The sequence below is a fragment of the Ursus maritimus genome, unplaced genomic scaffold (assembly GCF_017311325.1).
Source record: "Ursus maritimus isolate PB19 unplaced genomic scaffold, ASM1731132v1 scaffold_8, whole genome shotgun sequence".
In the NCBI taxonomy this organism is placed as follows: domain Eukaryota; kingdom Metazoa; phylum Chordata; class Mammalia; order Carnivora; family Ursidae; genus Ursus; species Ursus maritimus.
Window position 1 is genome coordinate 23,704,704 of NW_024426996.1, and position 5,679 is coordinate 23,710,382.

Genomic DNA, 5,679 nt, shown 5'->3' on the forward strand with positions numbered 1-5,679 from the left:
CTGCCTGCCGCTCCCCCACTTGTGTGCGATCCCTCTCTCTTTCTCTGACAAATAAATAAAATCTGGGGTGAAAATGGGGTGCTTCAGTCCATTGAGCACCTGCCTTTGGCTGGGGTCATGACCCCAGGGTCCTGGGATCGAGCCCCACATTGGGCTCCCTGCTCAGCGGGGAGTCTGCTTCTGCCTCTCCCTCTGCCTCTCCTCCTTGCTCATGCTCTCTTTCTCTCAAATAAATTAATTAAATTAAATTTAAAATGTGTTCATACTTACCTGGCAGGGGAGATTCCATAATCATGAAGGTGGTTTTCCCAGGGCGAGGCTCATCCATTGCACTCTGGATGTACTCACCCCTGCAATTTCCCCAAATGTGGGAAACTCGACTGCGTAATTTGTGGTAGTGGGGGACTGCATTCGCACTCTCCCTTAACAAAATAAGTAAAATAAAAGTGTCCACAGAGTTTGAGAAACACTGGCCTTGCAGATGAAGTCTAAACTCTATGATCTGGCCTGTACCTACCTCTGCAGTCTCAAATCAGAGCTGCTTCCCAAACCCTTTCCAGCCACCTGGACCTCCCGATGGTCCCGCAATTATACTCTACCTTTCACAAAGTGTTTCCTGGACCCTAAGTGGCCCTGCCGCCATTGGCCTAGCCTCATTCTTCAAGACCCCACTCAAATGCCTTCTCCTCTACAAAGCCTCCCAGTGACCCATCCCCTCCTCAATCCCATCTCTGGGCCACAAGCTTGCCTTGGGTTCCTTCCAGCAGAGTCTGAATCACACAGTTGCGGTAGTCACTGGCTTACACGCCAGCCTCCACTGGCTCCTTAAGAACACAGGGCAGGTCACACGTCCTGCTCGCCATGGTGTCTCCGGCAGCTGTCCAGGCACACACGAGGCACTCCACAAATATCATTTGAATTAGCGAATATTAATAAAGGCCAAAAATATCCTTGTTCCTGAATTGGAATCCACCACCAGCTTACAGATTCAGCGTGAACTATCTCTGGAACATGAATGGTCGGGAAAACAAAGTGGATCACACTGAACTCAACCTAGTCGTGGCAACAAAAATTCCTTTAAAAAAAAACACAGAAAGATTAAAAAACAACTACACAGATTTTTACATAAGTAATAATACGGTGGTGTCGTGAGCACGTGGGGAAACAGGTCCCCTCAGACATTGTTGGTAAAGGTGTACATTGGTGAAAAGATGCTCATTCTCTTTGAACTAATAATTCCACTTCTAGATGACTGTCTTCAAACACTCTTCAGAGTATAAAAATCACATGCGCAGAGATGTTCATGGCAACATTATAATAGAAAAAACACGCTTAAATCTACCCCAAAGTCTACTAATGCGGAATGGGGTAAATAAACCAGCACTCCCGCCTCCTCCTAGGAAATACCACGCAGCCACGGAAGAGAATACTCTCCCGTTACCATTAGCTGTGGTTACTCCTGGGGTGTGGGTTCACCTGGGACTTTATTCATATTGCGCCCCAGGAAAGCTGTGAGTGAAATCTTGGAAACAAATCTTATCACCAAAGCTATTATTACTCAGTATCCTTTGAGGTTTTCTAATGCTCATGGGATAGTTTTGCAATTGAAAAAATACATATCGAAAAACTAAAAAAGGGCCTCTAAGCCTCAATAAATTATGCTTTTAAAGCCACTAGGTGTCACTCTGAGCATATGCTCGGAGTCTCAGCGGTCGCTGCCAGAAAATGTTGATCCCTCGTCAATCAGGGGAAATAGCGCCGCAATCTGGTCTCAGGGAGAAGCTGACTTCCGGGAAGCAAACCCATAGAACTCCGGCGCCGAGGGGTTGACTCAGGGAAGGAGAGGCAGGAACGCAGACAGGTGCAGCGGGGACATCCGGGGAGGCAGGGCTCAACCCGCAGCCGGAGTTAGGAAAGGGATCTTCCCACACACGGCCAGAGTCACGCAGCTCCCCCTTAATTCCTGACCATGAATTTATGTGTGTCGGCTGCTTAGCCTTGACAATTGTGGTTTTGGGGTTTTTTTCTTCCAAAATGGCTACCTTCAGGCAAAACCCTACCAGCACCTAGGAAGGAGTTTTGAAAAAAACAAAAAAATCCAAGCAGAATCTGATCAAACTTCTGGTACCTACTAAATTGCAGGAGCTACAAGGCCCAGAGGAGTGTGCTAAACGACAGCAGGAGTTTGTAGTCAAGCAAAATCCAGGATAGGGACCATACAGGACAGAGGACCTGGTTTCTTCAAAAATAAATTTCAGGGAGACAAAACAAAAGGGATGAAAGGGAAGTCCTCAGATTAAAAGAGGATTAAGATCCATATCAAGCAATTGCAATGTATAGAATTTACTTGGATCCCTGATCAAAGAAACTGTGGGGAAAAAAAAGGCAATCAGAGATGTGTGAATACTGACCAGGTATGTGATGATATTAAGGGATTATTATTCATTTTTTAGGTATGATAACAATTTTGAGATTGTTTTGCTTTCAAGTCCTTAAAGAAACATACTGAAACATTTATTGGGATTTGTTTCAAAATAGGAAGCAGTGGATGAGAATATAGATGAAATCACACTGGCCCTGAGTTGATCAGTATTGAGGCTGATTGATGATTACATGAAAGTTAATTATACTATTTTTTTACGTTCTTTGTTTGCATTTTTCTGTAATAAGCATTGTGTAAAATTAGACATCAGCGTGCAGGTAGAAGGAGCAGATTCCGTACTTGCCAAAGCAAACAGCCAAACGAGCTTTCTAGGGCACAGCTGGAGCTAGAGGAGAACCGTCACAGTCATCAGCCCTCTGAGTGGACAAGAGTTAAATGAACACAGTTTATTCATTTTGTGGGAGTGGGGGGAGGGGAATCGCCTCATCTCATTCAGCCTCGGTTTCCTCATCTGTAAGATGGGCATCGTACAACAGTATCTTCCAGGGGAGTAATGAGAGAAGCATATGAAAGAGTATTCTGGAACCCATAAAGTACTACCCAAGTACTAATAGTCGTTTATGTGATATCACTAGTTCATTTATTCACACATGTGTTCCATAAACATTTACGGGATGCCAGATGCTGTGTTAGGCACCACCAATACCAAGATGATAGGACGTTAGCTCTGCTTTGTCTAATTCAGTGTTTCTCAACCCTAGATACACATTAAAGATCTCAATGCCTGGGCATCATCCCAGACCCGCTGAATCAGAATCTCTAGGTATGGGTCCTGGCATAGGGATTTTTAAATTTTTTAATCTTCACAAGTGATTGATTCTACTATGCATACAGGGTTGAGAACCCTTTGTCCATTTGATCTTGGATCAATGAATAGTGCTGAGCGATCATTACGAAGATTGGGTCTTGGTTTATGTGGTTCTCAAACCACTTTTAATGACCAGAGGCATCCTCCAGGTGTCCACTTCCTGGAAGGACAGGCTTTGTCCAGCCGTACAGCCATGCTGTCCTCTGGCCACATCTGACCTCCTTGTTGCTGATACAAGAAATGCTTTTGGGTTTTGTAAACTTCCCAGTTTCAGGTATGAGCAAGGGAGGCCAGTCAGACTTCTTGAGTCACATGCCAGGTCAGACCTTCCAGAGTTTGCACCCCTGAGTCATGCTGAGCCCTGAAACCACGGGGCTTGAGGTAGAAGCAGTGAGCCTGGCCGCACCATTCTACCCAGCACAGAATTCCCCAGCAGCAACTTCCTGTTCCATCTTCCTGTTTGTTCCAGAAAGTTCTGAAAAGAGAGAAATAGGATCAGCGGAAATGCCTAAGAAAGGAAAGAAGATCTTGGTTAAGAAAGTAAAATTTCTGGAGAGGCAAGATAAAATAATGCTGTGAGAGCGAGTCCGAGATTCTCCAGGTCTCTGTAGTAGAGGTAGGAGTTGTATAAAACCATGGAAATAAAGATTTACTTGCAGTGGCATGTGACTTTACGTCGTCTCTCTACATACCCAGGCACCTTTCTCCCTCAACACGCAGGCTCAAACGCAAGCACCTAGATGGGGTCTTTCTGGGCACAGAGGAAGCCGACAGGGAAAAAAAGCATACAGTCTGGAATCACAGATGCTAAGTGAAATCCCAGCTCCAACCCTTACCTGCTGTGCAATCTTGAGTAAAATGCTTAAATGTTTTCCTACCTGTAAAGTAGGGGTCATGACGGTACCTACTTCATAAGGTTGCTGGAGGACTAAAGGAGATAAAACTTAAATGAGATGAAATGAGAGAAAGAATGCTTAGCACAGTGTCCACTGAATAAGAAACTGTAATTAAGTTCATCAGGGGGTCTACAGTCAGAAGTCCCCTGGACCAATGGTCTTACACTTCTCTGTGCATATGAGTCACCTGAAGACTTGTTTGAAAGCATATTCAGGGTGCCGAGCTCTAGTTTGGGAAGACAACAATGTGAATGTACTTCACGCCAGTAAACTGAACATTCGAAAATGGGTAAGATGGCAACTGTTGTTATGTACATTTACAATGTATTAAAAACTTAAACAAACAAACCACACATTCACTAGCATTTCTAGCAAGCTCCAGGCTGATGAGCTGGCTTGAAGACTACACTTATGCAGCAAGGTCCTCTAAGGAATGAACTACTACCCTCCAATTCACACTGCACTTTACAGTTTCCCTGAGGCGTTTCTCTATCCCTTGTCTCTGTGGCCCCACAGCAAGGGCACAAGCTGCCGTAGCTAGAGCACGCGCAGCCCTTCCTCCCCGCAGACAATGCCTCCATCTTGGTAGTGGTGCTTTGTGTCAAACCAGGCCTGTCTCTTTATGGGCAGATGGGACCTTACTGGAGGGACTCTTCACTTTTTGCCGTTTTGCTGCCTTTTTTAGGCCAAGTCCCAAGCAAATGCTTCCTGCATCAATTTAGACCGTGGCTTCCCCATTTATGTTTGTGCTTCAGACTACGGATGGGCCCTGTGGCCCAAATAGGGAACATTTGGGGCGCCTGGGTGGCTCAGTCAGTTAAACATCTGCCTTGGGCTCTGGCCATGATGCCAAGGTGATGGGATTGAGCCCTGCCTCCTGCTCCCTGCTCAGCGGGGAGCCTGTTTCTCTCTCTGCCTGCTGTTCCCTCTCCTTCTGCTCTCTCTCTCTCTAATAAATAAATAAATAAAATCTTAAAAATAAATAAATAAATAAATAAATAAATAAATAAATAAATAAGGAACATTGGTTTCACCCATTGGGTGCTGGCCTTCCTCCCAGTCTGGTAAGAAGCATTTCAAACATTTTCTCTATATTTACCATTTTACTGATAGGACACATGGAAAAGTGCTGTGTCATATCTCTTGAGCGTGGGACATGACAGCATTTGCTGGAATTCTTGTCTCTGTTTTGTTGTCACTGCTACTGATCTGCAAGTGAAAACAGAGCTGGGATCTCCCGACTATCCTGTGCGAGTCACACAATCAATGTCACCCCCAAAACATCAGTTCTCCAAGCATGTCCTACTTAAGCTAGCTGGAGATTCTTCTTCTCGGGAGAGCTACAAATAGGGCCCTAATTAGTGCATTAGCTAACAGCTGCTTCCTGTACCAGACGTTCGAGCAAATTTAGACTTGGGGCTGTCATTTTTGTACCTCTTTCCTTGGAGTAACTTGCAGTAATGTACCATTTCCCGAGCCCCTGGGGACAAGTGCGTGATTACTGGGCAATTCTTAACTCCACTCAAACCAAG

General features: G+C 45.1%; 1 non-coding gene across 1 annotated transcript; it reads left to right on the top strand.

The window, feature by feature from the left end:
- Nucleotides 1-262: 262 nt before the first annotated feature.
- On the top strand, nt 263-426 carry LOC121101580. Its single transcript, XR_005833572.1, has one exon. It is a non-coding gene; the product is annotated as a U1 spliceosomal RNA (small nuclear RNA).
- The last annotated feature ends 5,253 nt before the right edge of the window (nt 427-5,679 follow it).